The sequence below is a fragment of the Castanea sativa genome, chromosome 9, assembly GCF_040712315.1.
Source record: "Castanea sativa cultivar Marrone di Chiusa Pesio chromosome 9, ASM4071231v1".
In the NCBI taxonomy this organism is placed as follows: domain Eukaryota; kingdom Viridiplantae; phylum Streptophyta; class Magnoliopsida; order Fagales; family Fagaceae; genus Castanea; species Castanea sativa.
In genome coordinates, this window is record NC_134021.1 from 38632052 (window position 1) to 38649756 (window position 17705).

The following is a 17705-nucleotide window of genomic DNA, read 5'->3' on the forward strand; positions in this document are numbered from 1 at the left end:
TTGGGGGGGGGGAATTAAAGTGAAATTATTTTTTTGGATGCATACTTGTTGTATACTTTGTGCTTTGTGTTTCCAACTCGAATATACTGAGCTTTCAGCAAAAAAGAATATACTGAGCTCACTTGGAAACTATCTGCCTCTGTCAAATACCATTGTTTTACTTGTCTTTGCTAGTTAATTATAGAAAATTAGCATGCTGAATGTCATACCTGACCTCAGCTTACTGTCGAGGACCGCTCTATAGCCTATATTGTTAGCAACTTAGTTTTTATAAATTTTCGACTCAAGTCATACAAATAATATATGGATGTTTAGGGTCTTTTACCAAAAAAAAAAAATTCACATCGTGATTTATTTTTTTGTTAATACACAAGGTAATTTATTAGATACGGTCTCATTGAATATTGATATATTTGAAATTATTTAGATAGGCGCGCGTTGGATAAAAAACCATAGGTATACCGTTAGAATCGACAAAGAAAAAAAGGTGCTCGTATTATATATACATGTGGGTAGTTTTTTTCTTTTAAAGGATTAGCCCTCAAAAATATAACACATGATCTTCAATTCTCAAATACTAGGAATTTCTATAGGGAGCATGGTTAGTAATATACAAGACATAATATATCAATTACCCAAAAAATATATAATATATCCGGTATTAAATTAAATAAGTATGTATTTTCATTTGGTTCAAGATTTTTTTTTTTTTTTAAGTTATAAAACTATGATTAAATAAATCGAATTGAAAAAATGTAATTATACATGCCTAAAAGTATATAGTGAATTTTTTTATAAAAAATTTATATATATATATATAAACACACGTGCACTTTGGATATATATATATATATATATATATATATATATATATATATAGAGAGAGAGAGAGAGAGAGAGACCGCCCTTTGGAAAACCAATTTGAAGCTCTCTTGCTCTAATCTACTTGTGTGGCAATCAAAAAGATTATTTTTTATCACTAGAGGAAGGCATCAATTCATTTTTTACGTAGGTGGAATTCGAACCTCAGATCTCTTATTTGAGGACAAGAGATAGTTTATTAAAACCTACACTCACATGACTTTTAATGAGTCATATGACCCGTTAAATAATACACATGGATAATCTTATATTTGTAACATAATTGGTTGAAGAATATAGCACCAAATCAATTTGGAGCCAAACTTTATACTTAATTTTTGTTAGATTTGGAAATTATCTAACATTATGGTTTTGCATGTTTAGTTTTTGATGCCACCACACAGCAGGAAACTCTTACTATAGTATCTTCATTTCACTTTACCTTTCTCGAATATTGACCTTTCACTCTGGTTAGGGCTATCCAGCGGTTCTCTGACCCGCCCAAACCGATCGGCTCTGACCGACCCGAAGCCTAGCAGGTCGACCCAAACCCCATAGTGAGTCGGATTCGGGTCTGCTTCTTTCAAAACCCGATGATTCGGGTTGGGTAGCGGGTTAAGGACGAAAAACCCGTATTACCCGACCCGACCGATATTTTCTAAATAAAAAAAAAAAAGTAATTGGAGGAGAAGATTCAGAACCCGTGAAGATTGAATAGAGAAGATTGATCGGACTGCACTGAGCTTTTTCATTTTTACAGGCAAAGTCTCAATTCTCAAACACGCCAACTTGGATTGGACTAAACACTATCACTATGGATTCAGATCCTCTAGAGTTCTTAGGGTACTCTACCAGTAGATTTCATTAAATCCTAACCACTCTTTAATGATTTAATGGTTTAGATTCTGCCATGTCATCATTTCATTAATAATGTTCTTAAAATAATAAAATAACGTTGTAAACAAAACAATTAAGATGATTGTTAATGAAATGCTGATATGGCAGAATCTAGACCATTAAATCATTAAAGAGTGGTTAGAATTTAATGAACTTTACTTAGTAGAGTACCCTAGGAACTCTAGAGGATCTGAATCCCTATCACTATATCTCTGAATCTCTAATTCTCTAGTCTCTAGTCTACACAGTTACACTGGTGGGTGGGATGAACCATGGTCGTGTGATTTGAGCGTGATTAACGGTCTTGATCCTTCTAAAGATCAAAAAAAATCCTTCTTGATACTTCCTACAAAGTTGCACACAAAAGAAACTCAAAGAAAATCACACAAAATCTCTCTCTGAAGATTCAAAACGGCTAACCCTCAAATCACCATCAATTTTCCACTTCCGCAAGCCATGGCCGGTTACCCTCCCTCAGCCTCAAGGCCCTCAACCCTCATCTCTCTCTCTTTTAAATCAATCTGATTCATCTCCCTGTTCTACTTCTCTCTGCTTTATAGTCTCAAGGTCAAGGGCAAGGGCTAATTCAAAATCACTCTTATATTTTGAAACACCCTTCACTCCAAGTCTCCAAACACCAAACACCAATCCTTGCTGGTTCTCATCTTCACACGTATCCCCGCTGAGCAGAGGATCAGAGTGTAACCGCTGGTCCGTCACACCAAGGGCACCGTCAGCTGCCTCTTTGCCTTCAAGCTCGGCCACCGCGGTTTCGCTTTCCTCGCCAACTGGTTCGTGTCGCACAAACAACCTCAAAAATCTGTTCTTTCACTTCTTTATTAGTTATTTAGATTCTTCTGATTGTTTTTTGATGCTTTTAAGATTATCTGATTGCCTTATTGTAATAAGAGTGGTGAGGATTTAACGATTAAGGAAGTTTTTAGAACACTATGATTGCCTTATCGTAACTTTTTAGAACACTGTGATGTTGAGCAAGTTTGTTCAAAAACCATTGGCTGTGTAAAAAAAAAAAATCAAGACAATGAGAGATTACTTCAACTGAAGTTGTGTCTATGATCTAGTTTTATAAATAAATAAAAAAAGTTTGGGAAAATTTTTTGGGCCTTCATAACCAAATCTTCCATTTTGGGCTCATAAGCAAAAAAATGTTATGGTAGTATCATTGTTATTGTGTTGTTGTTATTGTGTTGTTGTCTCTGCCTTAGCATGGTCATATCACTGACAGATTTATTTGATTGGCTTCATGGGGTTTTTACTTCATGCATGGGGGCCTGCCTTGGCTAAAATTAAATTACTAAGCATATTCAGCTCCTTAAAAGTTTCTTTGTCAATGAGATTGTCCCTACCTATTTAGCTATTAATAATAATAAACCATAGTCTGTTCATTAAGCATCTCAATTATCCCTTAAGCCAATGGTTTGATCATTCTACCACATGGACCTGCATATGGTCAAGACTTTCCAATTTATTCCAAAAGAAACCTAATTAATGACTTCTTTTGATTTGCATTATGTTCAATTCTATTCCTTTTCAATGCAGGGTTTTGCCTTATTATGGTTGGATTGCAATTATCATTAATGAAAAGCCCATATTCAAAGTTTGCTTCTGTTAAAATTTTAAAGCTTTTGCAACATGAAAACCTTTTATTTCGATCAATAGAAATGAGCATTTTTTAAGTTTTTTTATGGTTGTTTGCTAATGCTTAAATTTGATGTCTTTAAGTTATGGAACCCTCTAGTGATGCACCTCCTTCCCAAACAACACCCGCTGCCCAAGCTGAACCCGCTGTCCAAGCTAAACTTGTTGCCACTCCAACTAATGCTAAGGCACTTCCACCTAAACCTAATGATAAAACCAAGGTGAATGAGATAGATGCTAATTGTTGTAATAATAGGAAAAAGTCTATTGCTTGGGATCATTTTGACAAAATAAAGATTAGTGAGAGTCAATTTAAGGTTGTTTGCCAATATTGCCAAAAAACTTATCATGCTAATAGTAAGGGTCATGGTACTACTAATTTATTGCATCATACACCAAACTGTGTTAAGAACCCTAATAGAGTTTCACTCAAAGGGCAACAAACCTTAGCATTTGAATCCAAAATGAATGGGGAGGAAGGGTTTCAACTTGTACCAACAGCCTTTACTGTTAAGGCTTCTAGGAAGGCACTCACTGAAATGATTATAATAAATGAGTTGCCTTTTAGGTTTGTTGAAGGATATGGGTTTCAAAGATATTCAACAACCTTACAACCTAAGTTACAAATTAGGGATATCCCATCTCGTCAAACTGTAGCTAGGGATGTGATTGGTATTATGATGTTGAGAGAGAGAAACTAAGGGAAGCCTTGAAAGGTCATAGGGTGTGTCTTACTACGGACACATGGACTAGTATTCAAACTCTGAATTATATGTCCCTCACATGTCATTTTATTGATGATGATTGAAACTTACATAAGAGAATTCTGAATTTTTGTCAAGTGGAAGACCATAGGGGGAAGACTATAGGTAGAAAAATTGAGATGTGTTTGCGTGAGTGGGGTGTTGAAGGCATATTCACCTTGACAATGGATAATGCTTCCTTTAATGGTACTACCATTGAATTTTTACAAACAGTAACTAAAGATTGGAAGGGGACTATTTTAGAACTTAAGTTCTTGCACATGAGGTGTTGTGCACAAATCCTAAATTTGATTGTGGAAGATGGTTTGAAAGAAATTGATGTGTCCATTGCTAGGGTGCGTGAAGCGGTGAGGTATGTGAAGTCCTCACCAAATAAAAATCAAATTTTTAGGAGTTTTATGGAGAGATTAGGTATTGAGTCCAGGTGTTTACTAAGTTTTGATGTACCTACTAGGTGGAACTCTACCTATCTCATGTTAGATACTGCTGAAAAATTTGAGAAAGTGTTCCTAAGAATGGACTTTGAGGATAATAGCTATTGTTCATACTTTTTGAACAAGGAAAATAGTGGTGGTTTGAGATCTCCTTGTGGGGTTGATTTTCAAAATTATAGGACGCTTGTGGGTTTCTTGAAACTTTTTTACAATGCAACAAAAAAGTTCTCCTATTCTTTATATGTGACTTCAAATACCATCTTTGATGAGATTTTTGTAATTCAAAAGAATATTGCTCATTTAATTAAACCTGAAAATCATCTCTTGAAAAACATGGCAACTAAAATGAAAGCTAAGTTTGAAAAGTACTGGAGGAAAGGGGATAAAATTAATCAGCTTTTGTATGTGGCCTTGGTTTTTGATCCAAGGAAGAAAATGAGGTTTTTGACGTTTTCTTTTTTAGAAATTTATGGGGATGAAGCGGCTGATGAGATGGTTGATTTAGTGAGGAAGATCATGGATAGGTTGTATGATGATTACTCTATGGTTGATTCACCAAATGTGGTAGTACCAAGAGAGAATGAGAGGACACACATGGAAGGTGATACAATTGGTTGTAGTGATCCATATGCGATAGTTAATTCACTATATGAGCGGTTTTTAGAGGTTGCGAAGTCTATAAGGTGTAGCAATGAGATTGAAATGGCTGAAAATTGTGAGAGTAGAAGGGATGTGAAATTTGAGATTTTTGGGTGGTGGAAAGCCAATTTAGATAGGTACCAAGTGCTGGCCAAAGTGGTTAGGGATGTGCTGGTTGTATATGTTTCTACAGTTGCTTCTGAATCAGCATTTAGCAACGGAAGGCGCATACTTGATCCATTTCGAAGTTCACTCTCCCCTCTCATGGTTTAAAATCTTATTTGTGCTCAAAACTGGCTGCAAGCCCATGTCCCAATTTCTTTTGTAAGTCAAAGGATGAGATGGAGGGCTTGGATGATGAATTTCATGAATTAGGTAATATGTTTAACTTCCAAACTTCTCGTCTATTAAGTGTTATTAAATGTATCATATACTAGAGCAAAATTTAATCTATTGTCTCAATTTTTTGCTTTTCTAGTTTTAAATCAAGCAACAACAACAAGTTCTAGTTCCTACTCAAGCAAAGGTGGTACTCGAAACACAATTAGTATTGATGAATGATCACTGATTGTGTATGCTTCTACCATTATAATTTTTGTTCATATTGGCCACTTCTCTTTTGGTTATTTTGTAACTTTTGTTCTTTGTCTTTATATATTATTGATAAATATTTTTCCCCCTTGTATTGTAGGAGGAAGGAAGGTCACATTTTGTATAGGAGGCAGATTTTTTGACAGATGTGTAGTTTTTCTAACTATACATGAACTCTTGTCTTGCTTATAGGAAGGAAAACTTAGTATCTGTGTAGACTTTCCTTTCTATAAGTTAGGGTCTTGTAACTATAGATAATCGAGTAGTTCTTTACTGCTTTAGGAAAGCTATTTTTGAGAAATACTTATAGTATTTAATAATTGTAACTAATTATATATACTACTGGGAATATTGCCTACTGCTTTGGTAATTTACTACCTTATGAAGTAACTGCCTTCTTTGCTGCCTCTATGGCTATATATATATATATTTTTAGTAATGCTTGCTGCTATGTGATTCTAGATATTTATTTGATGTGTGGAATGGTTGGTAGGTATGTGTTTAGATTGAGAGATTGATGAATGTGGAAACAAAATGCTACTGCCCAGGCCTTAAGGCTTAGGCAGTTTGAAAATTTTTTGTTATAATGTGCGGATGATTAATAGGTGGTAACAAAATGGTATTGTGTTTTTATTTGTTTGATTAATGCCTAAGTTTTACAAGCTATTGATGTTTAATAGGTACCCAGGTTTTACTTTGTATTTTTTTGTTCCCAAATGTCAATACTCAATATGAATTGTTTGGGAATTCATACTCAATATCTGGGAAGTATGGATTTGGAATTTTTGACAAATTTAAGTAAAGTTGAAGGCCCATTTTAAAAGAAATTAAGTTAAGTTAAGTTAAAAACAAGCCCAATTTGATATGTCAAAAATCAAAAACTATTAATTCCTTGAGAAGCCTAATAATTTTGGCAAAAAAGGCCCAAAAAAATTAAATCCAATAAAAAGGCCCAATAATTGGTCCAACTCGCCAAACCGTTGAATTTGACCCATTCCACCCGATGATCCGACCTAGCGGGTTCAACCCATATTTCGGTTCATTGCGGGTCAGTTTTTCAGTGACCTAACCCAATCGAGTCAAGTGCGGGTTGGGCTCAAACCCGGGCCAACTCGACCCCTGGACAGCCCTAACTCTAATTACCACCAGTTGAAGGTTATGGCAACAGATGCGTTGAAGACAGCTTTTTGATGAAGTAGCATTAAAAGCTTTTGGTGATTTTCTTTGGACTAATAAATGCACCTACTAATGAAGAAGGGGTTCAAATCTTCTTAGATAATGTATCCCAAAAAAAAAAAATCTTATTAGATAAATTTGCGGTGATCAATATAGATGATATATTGCTTCCAAATAATTCTTAGGCCTAGTCTAGACTGAAATTATACCAATTTTGGGTTTAAGACTTCATTATAAATGATATATTTTACCTACTCGCTTTACAAAACATGCTGCAACAATGGATCTATTTTAGCTTTCAACACAATAAAATAATATAAACATCACAATAAAATAATATATCTACTACAATAAAATAATATATTCAATACAATAAAATAATATATCCAATACAATAAACAACAATTACAACCACCCGCAACAGCTACCGCTGCCACTACCACCGCTGACTATTCCACCGCCACCGCAATCCCCACAGCAATCGCTACCACCGCCAATACTGCTGCCGCCGCCGCCACAGCCACAATAATCTTTATTTTTTCTTCCTCTATTCATTCTCAACAATTATATTTTTCAACAAAAAGTGTTACATCCACAATATTTTTTGCAATACTTTCACAAGAATCATAACAAAATCTTATATGGAAAATTGTTACTAATTCTAATTTGAACCCACCACTGAAATTATATATTTACTCACCAATATTAGCTAATTACTTAAAATTTATAGTGAAAATATTGTGGTAGTATTTTTAAGTGTTCATTTCTTATTTTTTGTCTTTCTTTCATCCATACTTTTTTTTTTTCTCTTGCATTTTGTCCACCACACACGTATACCCACCATCCTCTCCTTTTTTTTTCTTTCCTTTCCCCTTTCCGGAGAACCTCCTCTCCTTTTTTTTTCTTTACTTTCTCCTTTCTCCAAAAGCTCCCTCACTCTTTCTTTCTGCAACTCTCTCATTTTCTACTCTCTGTTTCTTTTTTCTTTTTTTCTTTTTCTACTTGATTCCATAAATTCTCTAGCTCTCTCTGTGATACACCTCACATAATCTTCCTTGCCTTTTGGTGTCATTATCTTCAAACACACACAGACACACATGGAGAGAGCAGAAATCGCCTTTGCTCCACCACACCGCCACCGCTGCTCCTCTTCACTGTGAAGTGCATGCAACCAAGGGTCATATCGGCTTCTATGTTTTTTTCCTTGTTCTTGATTAGTTGTTGTTTCTGATTTTAGATTTGTCAGATCGGCTTCTACTTTTTTTTTCTTGATCTTTTATTGTTGTTCTAATTTTTTTTCTGTTCTTGATCTGCTATTGTTGTTTTGATTTTAGATTTGTTGTTTAAATTATATTGGTTCTATGAGAGCAAAATTTTTTTTGTGAGAGAATGGGAGAAAAAAAGAAGCAACGGAGAAATGAAAAAAGAAAAAAAAAAGAAGCAAGTTGTATTATTTTAATAGCCGGCTAGAATAAAAAATCATTTATTTTTTTAGCTCTCAGCTACAGTGCACATGTATTTATACATGTGCACTGTAGCTAAGAGCTAAAAAAAATAGTTATGCCTCCACTGTTGCAAGGTGATTTTTGTGTTTTGGTGGAGCTAAAATAACTATATAGCTATTTAGCTCCACTGCTGCAAATGCTCTTAAGCAAACTCATGTACATTTCAGCCAAAACAAAACAAGACAAGACAAAAAATAATAATTAATTAATTAAATGCACATCCTGCCACCCCATCGTGGTCATGAGGAAGGAAAGATATATATTAACAAATTAAAAACAAAAACAAAAACTAACAAACTCACAAATTTATACCACCATTGTAAGAAGGCTCATTTTTCTTTTTCACTTGAGACCTGAGAATAATAATGTATATATATCATATATATGAAAAATCAAAATCACAGTTCCGAATACTCACCCCTAGAGAGAAAAAAGGGGGGAATTATGAAAGTTTTCGTTATAACATTAAAAACACTCATTCATAATTTAACTAGGAAACCTAAACAGCTCGTAACATCATGAACTTGCCTTGTCTGATCACCATAATCAGATGGACCCAGCGAGGTCATGCTATAAGGTGAATTGAGAAACCATTCACAGATAAATTCAAGACACATTTACCAACTGCCTCTGCCTCTTCCTCTTCTGCCTCTGCCACGATTCCCTCCTCCTCCTCCTCCTCCTCTTCCTCCCCTTCCTCAACCTCCAAATCTTGGTCTATCCAACTTAAGCCCCAATGATTGGACGGACCCCCCTTTTCTTCCCACGATGCTGTTCTCTGTCCTTGTCATCTTCCTTGTACTTGGCTGAACTTCTGGAAACGAAGGAAATCTCTCATGATCCACCAAGCCCAACCTTGATGTCACTTGGGATACCGAAAGACAAACCAAAACAATGCAAGACAAAAATTAAAGAGCAAGAAAATAAAGGTTAGCTACCTAGAAGTCAGCACTTAGGCCGGCCTACTTGAAGTCAACACCATCACAATGTATAACAAGCATGAACTGAAACTATTTAGGAATTTTAAAAGGGAAATATAATAACATTGGAAAAAAGATTGCACTCTACATATCAAGGACCATGCATGTGGGCACAAGATCTTGCCTCATCTACACCCCTAGAAACGAACCGTCATTAAAGATTCCAAATACCATTGCAATTTTTGGAATAAGTATATTTGGCAATGCCTCACAAAACAGAATCTCTAGGTGAATTATAGTCTTTAGCAAGCATGTAAAGTACCTGAAAATCAATTATCTCTGAATCCAAGTGCCTCTCAAACTTTAGTGATAATTAGCTTAGCTCGTACACTTTGACCTGTGGTGGATATATACCTACATTTCAATGATGAATCAAAATTATTGGTGCATACCGCGAAATTGTTACTTTTTTGGACCCATTCCTTCTTATTTGTTTTTTAAAAGAATGTTATCTCTTCATAAAAGATTACAAGTACAAAAATGAGATTTGAAGCACCTGACGCTATAAGAAACTCCCCATCAGGAGTTGCCTTAATCTTGGTGGTTGCAGTTTCAAACCTCAGATCCTGAATCAAGTCCACCCTTTGCGAGTAATCTAACAAATAAATGATAAATAAAGAAAACATCAACACCATCAATAAACAGTTTGATTGCACTAACAATGGGGCGATAACTTTCCATGATCAAGATACAAAGTAAATCATAAATAAATATATACTGACAAAAATGATAGAAATGAACACTATGTTGCCCCATACGTGATTCAGTTATTCACAATGTGAAGTCATATTTGGTTCCTTTTTAAATATCATCGTCCTGAAAAATTTAAAACCTACACCCTTCTTTCTTTGCCATCAAACTTTCACTACTTTAAAATTTTAAAAAATTAAATAAAAAAATAATACCCATTACAAGTTCAAATAGTATAAAGCAACTTTTTAGGCGTTAGGCATGTCATTGAGTCTATATATTTTCAAAATTTTCCTAATGGCTTGTTTGGAAGTTTAAAAAATGAGGAGAGTAGAGTAAAGAAAATGAAAATAATTCAATTACCTTATTTGGAAGTTTTTTAAGAAAAGAGGGAGAGGGGTTTAGAGGGGTTTGGAAGGATTTCAACTACCTCTAACTCCTCATTTTTAATTCCTCTAAATTAGAGAGATTTGGAAGGAGAGTAGAGTAGATATATTATTAATTATATGAATTCTCCAATTTACCCTTTCTAAATTAAGAAAATTACAAACTGATTATATAAATAATCTTTGTCTGTTTCTTTAGAAAATTTAAGGTAAATGAAAAAAAAAGAAAAAAAGAATCTCACTACTTCAACCATCTCATTTTCGAAAGACCACGAAAATGAAAAAATAAATAATAATAAATCAACTAATAACTTGAAATTTTTGAATTTTATTGCTCCAACTTTCTGTGCAACCAAATAGATTAATGTAAAAGAGAGTTCACTGGTGAAGTTCCTCACCGCCATGAGCGCAACAGCGATGGTATCACCGAAAACCATCTGGATCGCCATGGAAGTGACCGGAGCAAGATCGAAGGGGCACAATTCTCGCTCCAGGGGCAAATGCAAGTTCACATCACACACAGCGGCGAGCGCATTGCCTGAATCGAAGTGAGGGAGATCAGGTACATGCCTTTAGCACGAACGCAAGGGACGAGGCGGAGGAGCTCGTCGGTGTTGCCAGACTTGCTGAAGAGGACGACAACGTCGTCAAGGGAGAGAACGCCGATGTCGCCGTGGAGGGCATCGACGGGGGAGAGGAAGGCAGAGCGGATGCCGAGGGAGACGAGGGTCTAGGAGATCTTGTTGGCGACGAAGTCGAACTTGCCGACGCCGGAGAAGAAGATGGTGCCGGAGGAGGAGAGGAAGGTGTGAGTGAAAGCTAGGGTTTGCGGGAGAGAGAGGTTTTGGAAGAAGAAGTTGAGGTGGCTTTGTTGAGATTTAAAGAGATCCAGGAGGGTAGTTTCGTCAATTTTTGAATTTTATTGCTCAACTTTTTGTTTGGTTGGTGAGAAATGGGAGGAAATTGTAGAAATTTCAAATTTATGAAGGATTTTTTTTTTATAATTTTTTTTGAGGTAATAAAAATTATTTTATAATAGTTAATAGTAGTTTTATATTTTTATTAGTGGTATTTGATGGAATGAAGACGTTGATTAAATAATTATTTAATCTAACAAATTAATCATAAATCAATGTTGCAAGTCTATTTACAAATAGGGGTAAATTTGTCTATTTAAATTATTTTTCTCTTTTTCATCCTAATTTTTAAAACATCCAAACAAGAGAAAGGGTTAATTACTCCATTCCCCCTTACTAATTTTAAAAACATTCAAACAAGGTGGAGGATAACCATTCTCCTCTACCCTCCTCTCCACTACTCTCCTTCCCTCTACTCCCCTCTACTCTCCTCCCTCTCTAAACTTCCAAACATGCCATAATGTTTCACAAACGAACTTGTCCCAATAATATTGCTTTTGCAAGCATGCATTTTTTATCCTGGCAACTAAAAAAAAAAATGCTAAATACACAGTAATTCTCAAAACCCACAAAGGCAAAGAGTCTATATTTCACAAATTGACACCAGGGTTCAGGGTTTAAGAAAAACAATTACTTAAAATGCAAATTACGCAATAATTCTCAAAACCCAAAAAGGCAGAGTCCAATTCCACAAATTTTCTGAGATATAAATAAAAATTCAGATACTCACCAAATCAAATTAACCCAAAATAATTAAAGGGAAGCCAAAAGAGAGAGAGAGAGAGAGAGAGAGAGAGAGAGAGAGAGAGAGAAAAAAAAGTGAAGGAGATTATTTTTGTCCTTGCGAAGAGCTCCAAGCTTCTTAGGGTCAAGCCAAGAGCGATTCTGTGATGCCAAACTATACACCTTCATACCATTTATGGAGGTCAACTTGAGGTTACCTCCTTCAGACGCCATTTTTGCTTTGCTTTGCTTAACCAATAGATAAAGAGTAAACAAACTGAGAACTTTCACAAAGAGAGGCGTTAGAGAGAGAAAATACGTTAGAGAGGGAGAGAGAGTGAGGGTTTAGAGAAGGATGAACGAAGGTTGGTAGTTTTTTTTTTTTTGATACTTTGGGTTAAGGAGAAAATGCTCGGCGGCGGCAACAACAAAAATGGCATAGAACAAAAGTTGGAAAACAAAAATAACTTCAAGCCCAATGTAAGGAGAGAATTATAGAACAAGCTCAAAATTTTTTAGGTAAATTCCACTAATATACCTTTTGGTCCCTAAAACTAACTTAGTCTCTAAACAGTTAATTATTTTTTCTCAACTGTTTTAGGGACTAAACTGACTTTAGAGACCAAATTAGTTAGTTTTGAAAAGTCTTAAACTTAGTTGGCATTAGCCCAAACCTAAGAGTTGTAAATAGGATTTACCCTTTTTTTTATCTTTTTTAACTTTATCACCTTAACCTAAATTTTTAGGATGAAATATAAAAATAGAGAGGAAAAGGCAAATTTGGTAATAGTTTTCCATTTTTTAGATTAGAAAACTTGTTTTGCAACCCAAGATGATCAAATATTTTTAAAAATATATATAAATTGTTCTAAGTGAAGGAAATTAAAAACAGGCAACCAAAAAAAATTGTTATTATATAGTTTCTAGCTTTTAGAAGCTAATAAAAACATGCATTGAATTTAATGTAATTGAAATATGTCTTGGCGTTTTTGAAAGTGATAATAGGAAACAAATTTAATGATAATAAGAATCGGTCACTTGTTTACTAAGCTATCGCAAACTTTTTGAGTTAATTGATCAAAATGATGATGATATGACAACTTACATAAATCACATTGCATAATTGATGTTGGTAAATTAGAGGCATTATTGACGTGTGAGACTGGGTAATCATCTCCCACAATATTTAAATGCCTACATTTCTTACACTAATATGAAACTCTCATGAATATAGCTCCAATTTTGTATGAATAAAGTTTCAAGATATGAGCTAAATGCTAGTACTTGATTCATAAGAATCATACACCATATTTTGCATGGGTGTGCATTACATTCATCTTTAGAAGAGTTAGAACAATGAACTACGAATGATAAAGTTGGTCATTCAATTAGGAATTTAGGATACACCAACTACCAATTTTGTATAAAAAATCATGTTATAATAACTTCCTTTCTTGTAATACAAACAGAAGATTTACGCAAATTGTAAACAGTGAAATTAGGCAATTTTCATATGACTTTCAAGAATAGAAAATATAAATTACATAATAACCTATTTGAATTACGAAGTTATGTATATCGTTTTTATTAATTAGTCTTAGTCCATAATAGCAAAGGCAAAAATTTCTCATCTTCCATTCATCTTCAACCTAGTTTCTTTTTAGCTGTTTACCCATGACACCTAAACCTATATTTATAGAGGTTGAGAAATTGGCAAATATTGAGGCTCAATTACAACAAGTTTAACGCATATATAGCAGCTGACTTGGCAACACTAATCAAAACTCACTTCATTGTGATTTTCTTGAATAGAAAATAAGCCATTGCAACTAATTAATGGTAAAATTAGTGGTCACTTCTCTTGAATTGATAATAATAAAGTTATTGTTTATTATCGGAACTTTACTCCTATCATTTCAACACCTTAACCTTATAAACATATAGAACTCAACATTTATTCTTCTCATTCTGACAAATTGACGACATTACATATCTCTAGTTTCCTCCAATATTTGAGTAATAAAGTAACAATACGTAGTATAACAAAATCTTCTTCTATTCTCAACTAAGAAAGACATTATGTATAAATCTTGTATACAATACTAATTACTTGTTTGCATAATACTTCTTGTTTAATTGCTTGAATAATGTAAAGAGACACACAATTGTCATTCACAATCACACATAAAATAAGAATTTTTCTCTTCTCTTCTTTCTTAATTATTTTTAGTATCCATTTGGGTAAATTGTTTTGTGCACCTTATTTTCAAAAGTGAGATGCAAATTGAACAGGTTTTGATATATTATAACTAAAAAAAAAAATGAGGTTTTAAAAAGTTGACCCTAAATAAGTATAAATTAAAATTCAAAATTAATTTATCTACAAAAGTTTCACTGTTCAATAAAATTTGAATATTGTTTCTAAAAAAATTAAATATAATTCAAAAGTTACCAATAAAGAAGTTTGTTACGTGGAGTTCATTGGATTAGATTGTTTAAGTGTGTTGTCTTTGCATGTGTTAAGTCTCATTTCGAATGTTTACTAATTGGATTTTGCATTTGTAAGTAATTACATAAAAGCTCAATTGTAACTTGTCCAGTTTTTTGTGGTGCAAGGGCAAATAAGGCCAACACTTTCCCTAATTCATTACAAATGGTATTAGAGCAGTCTAATATTTTACCTCTACAAAAGTCTTGTGATTATGGGAATTAGTTATCCCTATATTGTAATTGTTGGTGCAAACACAATAATAATGGCAATAACACAAAGAGAAACTAAATTGTACTTCTGAATATTATTAATTTGATATTAGAAAATATACAACACTATTTGAACTGAGGCGCGACACTCTCTCTCTTTAAGGAGATTCAAGTCATTGGTTGGCTAAACTTTGTAACTGGTGTAGATCTTCTCTGACTTGTCTCCCCTAAGATACAACAGTCCAACAAATGTCGTATAGCTAGAACAACATTTGCACAAAGTGTTCAAGTCCAATGCTTCACTAAAAAGAACACCCTTTTTTAGTTTACAAGAATACTTACAATTGCTAGATTTGTTGATGTATTGTAAGTTGTAACGTTGTTATATTGCAATAACTTGGATTGGGTTTGAAAGATTCTACTTATAGGCTCAATGGCCTCACGAAATTATTACCCAAAATAATCTGATTAATTTGATCCGTAATTCTAACGTAGTGGGTGTTATAAGATTAATTGCTGAACATAAATTCGATGGGCTGGAGTTACACAATTAAATGGATGAGATAAGGAGTTTTTGAAGAAATAAATAAGCCCAATAACTAATCCATTAAGTGGGTGAATTGCTTTTATCTATATATATATAATAAGTAAAGCTGAAAGAAACTCAAATTAGAATTCCAAATTAGAGTTCTAATTTTACGTCATGCGTCCTAAATTATTTATTCTTAAAAAGTTTTATTTCTTAATTTTATAACCAAATGTGGGACTATATCATAAATATTTATTCAAGTAAGTTATTAAATACAAAAACCAAAGAATCTAGAATAAATTAATCGTAAAATAAAAGTGCTTCACAATAATTAAAAATTAATATCTATGGAATATTTACATTTGATATCTAATAATATCCATACAAAAATTTTTAAAGAGTTAACAAAATATAAACATGACTATCAATAGTATTTAAATTATATATATAGGAATTATATTATGCATCTTATTGTATATCTTTAAGTGTATCCATACATATATATGAGGTTACAAGCTAGTTTTCTATAATAAAATGTCATTTACTCACTAATGAATAAGGATATTATATCTGAATGTATCTTGTAAGTGCACAATTGCACCTGGACCCAAAGAAGATTATGGGCTCAGGCCCAATGAGCCTTAAACAATAAAATTTGTAGAGTGTGGGCTTGAAATCTAGGTTAAAGGTACTGAGAACTTGACAACAGCCTGAGAGTTACAAACACTTGTGAATAACAATTGTTAATTGCAAATAGGCCTCCTCGGATGTAAGCCGAGGACCAATTCTGTATTATTTCTCTTTCTTTCTTACAGGTTATGATGATGCCAAGAAAATCAGTAGGCTGGATGCTTCGGACTTGAAAGGACTACTGGTTCTTTCTACGGCCTGAAAAAGAAAGAAAAGCGTATCAAAGGCGACCGGGGCTGCCGGCCAAAAATCCTCCGATGGTAAAGTTAATTTTCCCTCTAAGTAATCTGAGTTCCAACTTTCTTTTTGTAAAAACTGAACATACCTTTGCCTTGTCTGAATCAGTCTTTATATAGTGCCTTCATAGACGATTATCGAAATAGGAACCTCTCCTGGATTCGAGGCTTAAACGTAACTGCCATAACCGTTCAGGAGTTACACTTCTATTTCACAACGGATACATGACCGTTATGCGTGGGATAAGGGATTGTCACATTATATTCGGAGATTCTCCTAAGTATGATACCCTCGTCCTGAATTTCCTTCGTTGAGTGCACCTGCTGATTCCAAGTGTAAAATCCTAGTCCATGGATCTTTACGTGGACGAGTCCTCTCAGGGTAGGCTGTGCGCATCCCACGGACGAGGGATGTAGCTTCGCTATCACCCTCTGGACGTCCTTGTTCGTTACCCTCGTCCTGAGGATAACTTATGGACGGCTGCCGAGGTGATGACCGTCCATGGACGGTTTGGGTGGTTTGAGTGTTTTCATCCCACATCAGGTTACAATCCTTAATTTCTTTTCTTTTTCTTTAGAGAGAGAGAGTAAGCGAGAGAGAGCAAGAGAGATCCCCCATTCTTTAGCCTTCCTCCCCCTTAAATACCCCTTTTTTAGATGCCTTTTGGGACCCTGACTAGAAGTTTCTACCCTACTGTTCAGGGGTCACTTCCCCATTAATGCGGCCAGGGAGGTAGGTGCAGAGCCTTTAATGCGGAGGTGGCAGCCTTTGCTCTAGATATTTTCCTTAACACTGGTGTATCAAGAAGGTTCAGGGTTTCCCCCTTTAACCATTAGTCTTTCTAGAGTTGTGCTTTGACCTTCATAATGAAGCTTTGAATTCTCTTGGGCTTGTCCGAGGAGAAGGTCGTCCTCGGCTGCACCCTTGGACCCTCGACGTATTGGCCAATTTGTAGAATTCAATTCTGGGGCAGGTCGGCCCTCCATGCTACAGTCCAAAGGCCCATATGCCCATTTGGGTCCTTTTACTCCCCACATATCTAACCCAATATATGAAGTAATACATATCAGTCCATTGATCACCACATTTAAAAAGAATAAAATAGTCTCTCTCTCATTTTCAATGTAAGATTAAACATTTTCATTAGCTCCTTATCTTCCATATTAACTCCCACATCTTTAAATTTATATTATAATATAAATTTATTTTAATTAATTAATATTGCTCCAACAATAATAATATCCTGAGTTACCCAAAAAAAAAAGTTATCCCTATATTAGTTTTTATTTTGAAGAATTCTCCAAAAGTTTCTTACGTAATATTTGAA

At 34.4% G+C, this 17705-nt stretch overlaps 2 pseudogenes; one reads left to right on the top strand and one right to left on the bottom strand.

Annotated features, from left to right (window-relative positions):
* The first annotated feature begins 3469 nt into the window (after positions 1 to 3469).
* On the top strand, positions 3470 to 5938 carry LOC142610985 (zinc finger BED domain-containing protein RICESLEEPER 2-like; annotated as a pseudogene).
* Positions 5939 to 9091: 3153 nt separating this feature from the next.
* Positions 9092 to 11495, bottom strand: LOC142609181 (putative arabinose 5-phosphate isomerase; annotated as a pseudogene).
* Positions 11496 to 17705: the final 6210 nt, after the last annotated feature.